Here is a 13,536-nt window from a genome sequence, read left to right on the forward strand (position 1 = left end):
ATTCTTTAGCTATGTGTCTGATACCTTAAGAAACAAAGTGACTTGGCAGCTAGATAAAAAGGTCAAGATACCCAAATGGTCTGGGAATTTTGTTAAAGTGTGTTCCTCTGCAGGTCACCGGGGGCTGGATTCTCGAAATGGAATACTGCTCTGCAGTTCTGTAGACTACTTACGTAGGCCTCTAGTAGGATCTATAGTCTTCATTAAACGAGAAGACTGGTATGTGATCCAGGATGAGAATACACCCAGTCCTGTGTCCTCTTGTGATGTCATTAACATCACAACAGCATCATCATTTTCACTTCGGAGCACATTTCCTACTTTTTGTTTTCTAAACTTTTCTGTCTGTGTTCCATCCATTTCTTATTCTAGGTTTTACCTGGCTTTAAAATAAATCCCTTGTAAGTTCCCCTGCAAATGAAATTACTTGGAAAACTGCAATTTCATCTGAGAGTTTTATTATGCTAATAAATGTCAGAATTCTCAAGTAAAGGAATTGCTTTTCTTTTTCCCCATAGCCCCACAGAAATAATGAAAAATAGCCAGCAAATTCATAGAGTTGCCAGGACAGAAAAACTCAACGATACATAACCAGAAGCAGCAGCAGTAAAATACAGTACAACTTAACTGAAGATGAATTCTGAAGGAAACAAAAGGAGATCATAGCAAGCAGAAATTAAGAACAGAAGCTTTCCTTGATAGAGATGTGCAGCTGCTGCCAATATACTTGAGGGCTGCAGGCAAGGTACAAGTGTGGAGATGTTTTCTGAGCTAACAAATGCTTCTTGTTGCCTTACAGAAAATAGATGGGAGTATGGAATGGTAACCAGCTAGTAGGAAGAATAGATGAGAAAGCAGTGAAGGAGTAAATATGGAAAATGAAGAAAATAAGAAAGGGGAAAATGTTCTTATCCCATTGTTATGAAAGCATTTTGGAGTTTTGATACCCTGGGAGTAAGACTGGGCACTGCTACCTCTTGCTCTGCAAGTCTCCAAAATTTCAGCTTTGAGCTAAATCTACCCTGGAGCTAGACTTTACACTCTCAGTCTGTAAAAGCTGAGCGGGTCCTTACTGCAGCCTTGAATGCTGCATCTGCTTCACACTGTCTGCCTCTACATTTAGTGCTGTCTGAAGCTGTTCATCACTGTATACAAAATCTTTTTAGTGCTGCAGTTTCATTGTCTGGAATGGCTAGCTTTATTCTATTACACAGTGACCTTCAAGTCTTACTTTCTGATCTGTTTTTCTAGTGGTAGCTATTGTTGAGTTGTAAGAGGTGTGTGTTATGGATTTTCATTATAAGATTTCCTGTCAATATTTCTTGTCAATGAGACCACTGGGAATACACTGAGAGTCCTATTATGGTAATTCTGTTTCATAAAAAAAAATGCTACAGCAATAAGGAAAACTTTTAAACTTTTAAATGAATCGAATTTTTCTTCATATCTGTTTCACAGCAATAAAATATGGCACACAAGGTCCCAAGCTTGTTTGCACATATCTTTGAAAAAGTAGCTTTTGAGGATTTATTCTTTCTCCTTCCTGAATCCACAGATGCATCCATTCTTTCTAATTTTGTTTTCATCTGTTATTGTACATACACATCTGCAATTTAATACTGCTCTCTTCTCTTGAAGAGAACAAAAAGCAAGCAAAGAAATTTACAGTAATCATGGATGAGATTTTCAAGGCTACTTGAAGAATTTAGATGCCAGTCTATTACCTCTTGTAATTACTGCAATGAAATAATTATGTAGTATGAGTATTTACATATTAATTTTATAAAAGAATAGTCCAGGTCAACTATTAAGTACTAAATCCCTATTGTGTTGAACAAGTACTGAGCAAAAGAAGACAGTTCCTGCCTCAAGAAAGTAGTATCTAAAAATTTTAGTTGTAACAGAGATTATTTTCAGACTTGCTGAGTAGAAACTGTTTCCAAAGACCAGATTCAGAGTGAGAATTTCCACTAAATTTCAATGACTTTGAATCAAATTAATAAAACCTATTTCTTGAGCCAAGATTAATACACTGACTACAGTAAAACAATTCAGTTTTGTATGAACTAGGGATCTACTTCTGCTCATTCTTCCCCTGAGTTCCCACAGACCTGAATACAACACATTTCACTGCAGTCTAAATTCTTCTCTTTACATAATGCCACAACATAAACCTGGTCTCAAGTGAAAAGTGGTAGTTCAGAGTGGGTGAAATTTTTCTCTTCCTTTGTATGAATAAATTTGTGTGCATAATTTACAAGTTGGGGGTTATTTTTTTAATGATTTTCAAGGACTGACTTTCTTTTCTGTTTTATTATGTCTTTGCTTTAAGATGCGTTTTTTCCTTCCCAAGAAGATAGGGTTGGTGACCTCTGTGCAGTAATAATGTGTCCCTGGCTGGGCTATCAATTGCAGAATGAGGTGTTTGCACTTGACCAGATGTTTGATCTGTGCTTCCTGAGATGTATCTTCTGGATACATAATGTCTGATGATAATGATGCATAATTATTTTTACAGCTAATTTCTTGCCATGCAAGTACTGTGTGAAACCTTCTCTTCAAATATTTGTTTATTGCTAGTGATTAGTCCTGTAGCTTGTATATTTACATTATGACCCGTAGCTAATGCAAATTTTCTACTAGGCTGGAGCCTTCAATGAGTTTGGTTTCTTCTCTCTTGGAATTTCTTCCAGTAGTTCTAAATGAAGGTAACCTCATTTTATGGTATCTTTATTAAGCATCAATAAGTGTTTTTTCTTATGGAGGAGAAACAACTTCAAAAGAGATTGGACATTTAGTTTGGTCCTAATTGTCTGTGTTTGATCTATGTGCAAAGAAAACTCTTAGCATGTTAATGTCTCCTTTAAGGTTTAGCTGCCATTTCTCCCCTGTTCTCAGTTTTAGTGAGAACTGTATGTGGGAGAAGGTCATACGCTCATGAGCAATGGAGAGAAAACAGAGAATGTAGGACTGTCTTATTTCATATGATTATAGGTATAACAGCAGGCGAAGTCTTGAATTAAGTATTTCCTGAGATGCAGTGTATTTCCTGCTTAGCATTCAGAGGATCAAGGCTGAGACCTATCGTCACTACTTTTCCCTTACACAACAGCAACAGGAAGGCATTCATACTGGATGTGAAAAGGGCCCAAATGGAGTTGAGTGAGTAATATTCCAGTGCCCCAGGAATGGTGCAGAAGTAGTGTAGATCAAGAACATGGTGAAGACATATTTTGTATATGTATGTATATAGATCTAGGAGTGATTGCAAATTCTTGTTTGGTAGAAGATAATTCTTTTGATTATATGATTGTCATTAATGGTCAATGCATGTGAAGATGTGGCCAATTTTAATGCACTTCCTATTCCACAAATTCATAGAAGATAGATTGTCTGAAAGGAAAATCAGAAATACTTGTCTTAACAAGAGTTAATATGCATCGTTGTGTGATATTTGGGGCAGAGGATTTTAAAATGTATTATACATCACTATCAGGATATCAGAATGTAGAAGCTACTGCTTACCACATAAAGCATAATGAACTTCTCAATGTAATTTTTATAGCACTTAAAAAGCTAACAAAGAATAAAGCTATCCCCGGTTATACTCCTCTCCTGTAGGAAATGGTGTCAGTATTGTAAACAAGAAGATGTCTTCTCACCTAGGAGTTTAAGCTTAATAATGGACTTAAATATTACAGCAAATCATTTGAGAGCTGTACACTGAACACTGCTCTGCAATTAGTAAAACAGCCCGTTGCACTTATATTTGTTCTTGGTTCTCAAAGTCATCTTGCTTATGATAGCGTGATGCTAATGAGAAATATGTTTTTAGTAAGTTGTTCAAATCCAACTTTATGGAAGATGTATTAAGGTATACATTTCATTATCATTTTTACCATTAACATTTTCTCTCAGGGAATCCCAGAAAAAAAAAGTAAAATTCTAAGGGTGATGACTAAATGTATACAGTTCTGGTCTGACTGCTAGACAGTATTTTGTTACTTTTTATGTGCTGTACTCAGAGCACACCGGTTCATCCATTTTGAATTTCAGTATGCTATGTGCTATATTGGAACCTATCTACATATTTTAATAACAAAACAGTAAAGAGCTGTGCATGTGAGCAAGCTGTTCTATGGGATGAAAATGTTCACCCAATTCCAATGCTGAGCCCCCACAACATCCACTGGAGTTCATGTGGGAATCCTTAGTTGATAAATATGAAAATTATTTATAAGGACTGCCCACCGGAATCACTTTTCACTTCCTCCAGAAAGAAATTGAGCTACTCCAAAATCTTCCATTGACACTTTTTAATGGAGAAACATTCTGTTTTCAAAATGCAAAGCTTCATGAAGTGGTTTCAATTCTTTAGAGTAAAAAAGATTAAAACTATCTAAAGGCATTTTTAATTGCAGAAAATACGAGAAGTATGCACAAATTTAACACAAAAAATGTCTATTTTTTATTCAGCCCTAAAGAAAATGTGCTGCATTAGGCTGCAAAGTCAATACAGAAATTCAATGTTTTTGACATTTCATTAGGTATCCATTCTCTCCCTTAACGCTAGTTTCCTTTTAAGGGAGAATGGAAATACCCAGGGAACAGTTATTCAAAATGTCAAGCCTATTAAATATCTGATTTGACAACTGAAATAAATTTATGAAAGTTTAAATAAGACCCCAGATAATGTTTTATTGAGAAAAAAACCCAAGCTACCAAGATGGGTGGGTTCAGAAAAAAGAACTGATGTATATTGTTCACAATTTTGAATATTTTGTGTTACATGCTTGGATGCTTACAGTATGATTTCCATTTATACACAACAAAAAAGTGTGAGCACTGAAAATTAATTAATTTAAATGGAATAATAACTAATATAATGGAAATTAAGTTTGCTATTCCAGTTTCTCTGAAAAAGGCTAATTCTATCAATCCTATTGTTATGTAAAAGACTAAGCCTATTCATGAACTTTTGCAGGAAAAAGGATATAATTTTCCAGGTTGTCATTGTGACTAGTCACAACAGAAATCTCCTGGATGAAGGTCTCCGATTAAGAAATACAACTACATGTATTTGACTACACATTCAAATACCCAATGGAAACATTTGCAATAAACTGGTTGCATGCAAATGAGAAACATCCCACAAAGTAGCCATTGTTGTGTAGCAAAAATGAACAGCTTGGACTGCAGTCGTTCACCTTAACCTGCACTAGAAATGTTGACTTCATCCAGAGTTCCACGTCACTGTGATATCAGCTCCTCTGTCAAAGATAACTGGTTATTTGAGGAGATGTGTGGTCAGAAGAGAGCGTGAAAAGTTTTCAAACCTTGAAATATTTCCATGATAGTAAAAAAAAATACCACCTTAGATAAAAGTCTGTTTGCAAAGAAAAAAAGGAGGCTTTGTGAAACTGTTGCAGACATCTTTTTCCTATTGGTGAGTAGACATTTAGACAATTAGTTGAAGTCAACAAGAAGTGAGGAAATAAGGATTTCACAGCCCGGTCATTTTTTATTCATTCTTTTCTACGGCACTGCACATACAGTTGTGAAGTGCTAACCCATCTGGTCTCGGAAGTTGTTCAAAATCCAATGGACTAAAAATATTCTGTCTGCCAAGGAGACAGTCAAGGTGATTTGAAAAGGCTTGGATGCTTTTACTTTGGGCCACAGTCTCCAGATAAATCAAGAGGCATTGTGGCTTTTATTTTTTTTCCCCTCCTCCTCCCCCAGACCTATTAATAATGAACCACATTCACAACAACCAAGGAGAAACCTGCCTCCTGGCTAATATTCTGTCTGTAATACTGTGTCTGCTCCTGCCCACGGTGATAAAATTCATTTCAAGTTACACTTTAGTAATTGATGATCACTTGCCATATCCCTTTATAAAGCTTTTTTATCAATGTCTTTGGTGGTTCATTTTGTATCAGCAGCAAATCAATGCAATTGTAATGGAATAGAGTGCTCTACTTGAGACTGAATTAATGTTGCTTTACCTGTTTCAATATCAAGTGAAGTTTTCAAAGTCTAGAAAGATAGTAGTTTTTCAGATTTTTTTCTTTGATAACTTTGTTTCTGCACAATGGTGGCATCCTTGTGATCAGCTGTAATAAAGATTAAATGCAGTAATGAACTTAGTTTAACATTAGCAATGTGCTGTGAGAGACAATGGGAAAAGTGTGGGATTTGGAGCTGATGGCGGGATCCTTGTAAATGCCACGGCGACGTAGCAGGGAACACATCAACTTCTAGAATACTATCTGGGGAGTCAGGATCTGAAATGGGATAAAAATCTCCAAGGTAATGCAGTAATTAACCATGCACAGCGACGTACAAGGTCACGAATTGAGTTACCGTCTTTAAAACTGCGGGAGGAGCCTGTGCTGTGGTGGGAACAACCCAGCAGCGCTGCAGGAGTAACGCCGCCGCCGCAACCACCTCAGAACGGCCCCTGAGGCACCGGCGCCCGGCCTGCGGGCCCGGCACGGGAGGGGGCTTTCAGTCCGTAAATCCTGCCCGTCTATGCCTTAAAGATCTTGAGGAGCTCCTACAGTTTGCTCCCGCGCATTTTTATTTTTCAGAACAATGAGGTTTCAGGCGCTAAAGTTTATCTATGTGCCAAGCCGGCCCGGCGCGCCCCGCCGGCGCGCGGCTGCCCGCTCCCTCACGTGAAAAAGGCGGGAAGCTCCTCAGGCCCTCGCACCCCGCTCAGGCCGGCGGCCCCGCAGGGATGTAGCCCGGCGGCAACAGTGTGTAGCAACAATAACGCCGCTTGAGTTTGGCCTATGCAAAAAGGCGGCTGTTAGACTTTATGCTTCGCATCTGGCAATTTTTAGCCATTCCAAAAGCAAACCGAAAAAACCCTTTAGAGACGAGAGAAAAAATGAGATAAGTATCAGAAAAACGACACTTCTTGTTTTGCATTAGATAAAATCCATTGAATTGATCTAAATTCACCTGAGCTGATCCAGGATTCACCGCCCAGCTTTGCTTTTGTCACCAGTTTGGACAGACTTCCCTCTTTTTCCCCTCCTGTTCCCCGTCCCTGTCTGGTGGAATGGAGGAACCTGGCGGGATGGAGGAACCGTCCCCTCGCCCAGCCTTGTCCCCTCACCCAGCACTGTCAGCCTTGGGGTTTCGGGATGGGAGCTGCTGTGGCACTGCTGGGGTGGCCGGAGGATCTGGCAGCCGAGGAGGGAGCCGAGGGATGGGGCTGCCATGGCATAGTTTGCTCATCAGCGCTCCGAAGTGACAGCTCGGAGGTTGAGGGCTTCATCTTGCAGCTATGCTGGACAAAACCTTCAACAGCAGTTTTCATCTGACAAAAGCCTCCTGTTTACTGAGTCCTACCCAAATCAGGGCCCAAAGCAGAGGCCTGATAAAAACTTCCATGGGCTGATTCCTCCTCGGGCTGAACATAGCAGATAATGCACAAATTGACAAGTTAAAATGGTCAGTAAAGAAATACATGGGTGAACACTAACTAGCCTGGTTTAAGGACTCTTCATCTACTGAAGAGGACTTAGTTTTGCCACCTGTGGCTGGACAACAGAAATGGGAAGACCATAAGGAAGGAAGCTGCTGTATTGCCTCCAAAGACAAGAAGGATCCTTCTTCTCCAGTAATACTCACCTGTTGCAGGGGGACTGGAAGGTAAGATGCATTGGCTTAGCTTCTGAGAATTGCCAGGGTAAAGGCACTGGAACACAGGAAAGATATTGGCTGGTTTTTGAAATAGGAAAATGCACATGAGGTTAGCATTCACTGTCCCAATTTGTTAAACAAGTACAAAGTTCAAGTCTGATCTAGAAAGACTCTAGACTGACCTAGAAAATGTCCAACACACTTGTATTTCCGTGAATCACTAAAATAAAATCAAATATTAGTTCAGTATTAAGGATATTTACAAAAATGTAAATATTTTCCAGTGTTTCCAACAGGGTGTTGGGTCAAGCTTTGAATGCAAAAGAAGGTAAATTTGCCTTCTCACCTTCGCAGTCACAGCTGAAACACACATTATCAGGGCAGCTTGTGTTTCCCCATAATGGCACAGTTTCTATTCAATGGAATAGTGTATCGCTTTCTGATATTGTAAATTTAAATCTTATCACTAACACCTTTCTCCATACAGCACTAAAACAACAATTTCAGATACAGGAGAGGGAAAACTGTCTGAAGACATAGAATGTCTAAATAAGAAATGTCTAAAATTGAATTGTCGTGGTAGAGAAAGTAGAGTGGGAAACAGCTGTGTTCTGGTTGATTGGATGTGCTTTGATACAGTCTATAAACTTTCCGAAACTGGGGCTATTTAATACATACTGAAATAATGCTCGGTAATGTAATGCAATAAAGCTTTTGCATAATAAAGAATGTTGTAAATAGCTACCAAGAATACAATGATGCCTGCTTTTCACGATTAAATGATTCTGTTTTGATTTCTTTTTCTAAAGCAATCTCAATATACATCCTTTCACTACAGAAGAACAAGCTAGAGAACATCTAAACAAAGTTAACATTTTCTTAAATAGTTCAGATTAAGTGTTTATGTTTATTTAATATTTTGCCGGCATTTTCCATGGTAATTCAATTTACAAGAAACCAAGGAGTCCAACAGAGAAAATAAAATGTAAATATAGGATATTGTAATTTTAGTTGATTAGAAGCAGCAAGTAAAAGACGAAGAATCTCCTGCTCTCATTCTGCACAGCACAACACTGGGTAGAACCGTTTTATGACATGAAATAAAGGAAGCTGCTTTTAACTCAGAATGGAAGAATTGTAGAATCATAGAATAATTTGAGGTTTTAGGGGATCTTTGGAAATCATGTTTGTACTAAAATTTTAGGCTGGCTTCCCCTGTACCTGTGTGGAGTTTGCTCAATGTTCTTTAATCTTTCAGCATCTAGGATTTTTTGTTTTTCCTTCCTTGTCACCCCACCCTCTGGGGGACCATAGTTGACTAATTTATTGGTCCAGCCAATGAATTTTCAGATCTGTCCTTGTATTGTTACAGATTTGTTTTGGCTTGTCTTTTCTGGAGCTCACCTTTCAGTAAAGATTTTGCCAAACACTTTTTTTTTTTTTTTAAATCTTTGATAACAGCAGAGATGTTGGAATTCGTTATGTGTGAATATGGGATGAAGTTCTGCTGAAAGAGGCTGAAAAGTGTTTTAAAGAAGCCAACTGGGAATTCTTGCTCATGTTTCATTTTTGCAGTATTAAAGTTCTTAATATGCATGTAATAGAGCTGTAGAGGTGTTTTTATTGTTGGTGTTATTTTTGTTTTGTTTAAAAAACTATGCGATGGGATACCAGGGGGTTTGTTGAAGCTTCGTTTTAGCCCAAACAGCTGGAGTTTCTTCTTCAAGCTTGATATTTTACAGTGACTGCTGTTGTTGCATGTCTGATAAAACACTGTTGCTATGAGTTCTGTAACAGATACAGATATTACTGAGAAAGTGTCTGGGGTGTTGGGAGGTGTATAAGAAAAAAAAAAAGCATCCCCTTTCTAACCAAAGAATGCAAGGAAACAATTTGTCACTATTGACAGCAGGAAAATGAATAAATATTGCAATAGGTATATGTCTACCCAATGAATTTATATTAGCATCTGAGTCTCAGGAAGGCTAGTAGACCAGTGTTACTAACTTCCTTGATGGAGATCTTTCCTTTCAGGCAGTGAATTTGTGGTGTGAAATCAACATCTTGTTTATTGTTTTTCTTGTATTCTTTCCTTCCTAAAGGAGTATGCATATTATTACATTCTACAATGTTTTAAAAAAAAATAATAAAAAAGGTCTTAGTTTCATGTCCAGAGCTAGGCTCCAGAATTCACATTTTGGCACCACAATACAAGTGGCCAAACTGAAAAGTCTCAGATATTCTACCTAACTTTATATGTACAATGTATGTGCATCATATTGGGGAAAATTATGATTCACTATAGATGCAAAATAATGAATTTGGAGCCTATGTTTGGGCACAGAAAGTTCTGACGGTTCTTGTCAATCTGTTTAGACACAGATTATGAGGGTCCCTCATAGTAGGGGATAGTAGTAGGAATTCCTCATAGTAGGAATTAATAGTAATTATAAGGCTAGAAAAGGAGCTAATGGATGGTGTTTTCTGGGAACAATAAACTGCTAATTGTAGCTCAGCTCAGCCTATGAACTGGTTCAGTGTTTCTACTTGATTCTTCTTGTTGCTCAGTTTACCAGGTCTAGGATCTTCTGCTTATTTTCAGAGATATATATTCCCTGATTTCTTCCCCTTACTGATTCCTCATGTTTTGGTTTTTTTTTTTTTGCCTTTTTTTTTCCTTACAGTCTAGTGTTTGCTAGTAAGTAGTAGTCACTTGAGTGCACCATTAAAGTGTGCTTGAAGCATTCCTTTGGCAACCATGCCAGAATAGTTATTGTAGAAAAGTAATTGTAGAAAACAGTAGAGAAAGATAAAACAATTTCAGGAAAACGGAATTTATTCTGGTTTTATATGTGCATGTAACAATACCTGAGCTCTTTTGAGGTTTAAGAGAAGCTCAGTGCCTCCACTTCCAGTCTCCCCTTAGGTGCTCCTGAGTTCCCAATTCTTACTAGTTTTGAACTGAGTGCTAAAAGTATGCTCTGTTAGTGCCTGCCTGATCCAAATCTGCTGGAAATCCATGCAAGTCTGCTTTTATCTTAATTTTCCATGTTGTTAAACATCTGATACAAGAAGATATATAAATAATAGGAAGTCTCAAAGGAAGACCTTTCTAGGAATAACTCCAATGGACCCTAAAGATCTGAATTCCAGGAAACAATTTGATACGAGTGTCTGAACTCTTCTGTTTCATATAAAAACATCTGAACTTTTTGAAAACAGACAATCTCTAATGAAAATGTCCTTATGTATTTTTTAATCTATCCTGCTACTTTGGATGATAAGTCCTCTAATAACTCTTCAGAATACATCAAAATGTCATGCTGTGCAGAACGCCTACTTTTTTCCCTCTGGATCCTAGCTTAAAAATGAATGCTGTGCAGTAGGAGATCATTTTGGATTACAGAACAACTTCTCAAAATGTCAGTGGTAAATAGTCAGCAAATCCCTCATTATCAATAAAATGGCACTGATATTCAGTAAAAAGTCATTTGTAATACTTTCAAATCCATATCCTCACAAACCTTTTATCTTGTAGCAATCCCACCAGCACCAAGCAAAATACTGTTTAATGCAAGAGGGATCTTTGGGTTTTTTGCATTTCTAATGAACTCAAGTAAAGGTTTTAGAAACTCCTGCTGGACAAGGGACTTTGATTTTAATAGTGTTTTAAATTAAACCTTTTAAAGATGTTGTTATTTCCCCATCTTTCATCATTGTAATAGATATAAAATCCTATAGTATGTGCTCGGATACCATTCATTTTCTGCAATGAGGTTCTATTATTGTTTATGAAACTGCTTTGCTCTGAATACTAGTTTGAATGTCACTAAATTAATCGTGTTGAGGGTTTTGGTCTCTGACTTGTGTTTAGTTACTTTATTCATTTACGCGTGTTCCTTAAAGGCTCTCTATCTTGTGTGAACTGAAAAAACCTCTCTAGAGTTACTTGTGTGGAAATTGTAACTCAATAGGCCTAAAACTAGTATTTCTTCGATGCAGGTCAACTGTAAAATTCCTATAGACCTCATTGGCAGAGGAGTTAGACTCATATGAGAAGCACAGAAAGAAAACAAGTCAGTGGAAAAAAATACTATGAAAATTTTATACCTTCAGAGAAAATGTGTTGATGTTCAAGACAAAAAGTGTGAGCACAGTGATAGGCATTGGTGTTGGATTGAAGAGTGCAAGGTTGTTTAACTGTAGTGCTGGGCTTTCAGCACTACGTTACTGTACAGTTCAACTTGGTTCTGCAGATTTTAAGACTGGGAGGATGAATTTGGCTCTAAGCTTTTGACTTACCTGCTGAGGTTTCTGACTGGTGATTAGGTAACTGTTTACTGGGAATCCCATTAATGTAAGACAGCTCATTTTACGTTAACTTCTATAAATCATCAGCCTGAACTGAGCTGTCCTTGAATAAATGACTCACAAGGGCAAGTCTAGGTATCTGGTTGCAAGCTGCTAGCCAATCATATGTGAAGTATTAGGACAGCTTGTAAAATAGAACTCATAAAAAAAATAAGTTTACCAGGAGATGTGGATCTGTAAAATTTTAGCCAAAAGAATAACAGTGAAAATTATCTTGTAAAATGCATCTGTTACACCTTACATATTGTTGCTTACAAGTAAAAATTATTTCAGTAACATACAGTACTACATCTTCAGATAGAGGTGCTTTTGAAAGGTAAAAGCTCTCAATTTTTTTAATCAAAATTGACTAGATTTGACTTCCAGAAATGGTCCAGTCTGAGTAAAACAGTGCCGCAAATGTGTATCAAAGCCATTTTCAAATACCAAACCATTTTAAAATCAGATTCATGCATAGTAGCTAACTTTCAAACATGTAAGTTCTTTTTTATAACATATTACTCAGACATGCTCATGACAAAAGTTTGTAGACCTCTGGTTGACTTCAGTAAAGCCATGACTACCTGCATAACTTTGTCAAACTTGTGGTTCCTGAAAGTATTTTGTAATTCTTTCTCCAGCTTCTTTTTACTTCTAAACTGCCAATCGTGGTCGATAATTTTAGCAGTCAGCAGTGTTGACCATTAGTGGATGGCATAGTTGAATCTCACAGCACACTCTGCTAGAAGTACGGATTAGGCTACTGCAGTGGTATGCCTCATTTAACACTTGAGCAGAGTTGGAAATAGCTAGGTCTGAATTTACTTGAATAACTCCATGCAAAAGGGAGAGAGATCATGCAAGCTCCAGAGGATAATCTAGACACACTTTAGGATGCAGAAAGCAGAGCTTTAAAATGTAAAAATGGGTCTGTAAGGTTTGGTGATCATCACAAAAGCCCCTCTAAGGTAAAAGCAAGTAAATGCACATCAAGTTGTTTCCATAGTCTACGCGTTGGGTATTATGACTCTAAAGAACATAATCCTCACCTTCAGTTCATCCCCTGCATAGGGATTTAGATGATTTTCTTCCCTTGACATTGTCTAATCCTCTTGTCCTACCAGAGAAAAATTCAGCCCTATTCAGAAGACCAGCACACAGCCAACACAAGTCTTAAGTACTGTTTTGAAGCTCCTGAGTGGCTGTGCAGGGGGAGTTGGTATACTGGGAAAACTGTAATGGTGTCTTGCCATGAAAATAGTGTTTCCACAACCTGTAGAACAAGGCAGTTGGACGTGGGCTGGAGACAGAATTGAAAAGAGCATTTGCTATGTGATGGGCTGCATTGCTGTGAGGGTCCACCACAGCAATAAGTTAATGATGGAAGAACTTCAAGCCAAACACTAAATAATTAAATACAAAATGTTTGCTTTGCTAAGAGGGTTTTTTTAATGTTGCACAAATGGAACATCGAGTTTGTGAAAAGATATGCACTGCCCAAGGAAGAGAAGGGTAATTAAAACCTCATTA

The sequence above is a fragment of the Chroicocephalus ridibundus genome, chromosome 6, assembly GCF_963924245.1.
Source record: "Chroicocephalus ridibundus chromosome 6, bChrRid1.1, whole genome shotgun sequence".
Taxonomy (NCBI): Eukaryota; Metazoa; Chordata; class Aves; order Charadriiformes; family Laridae; genus Chroicocephalus; species Chroicocephalus ridibundus.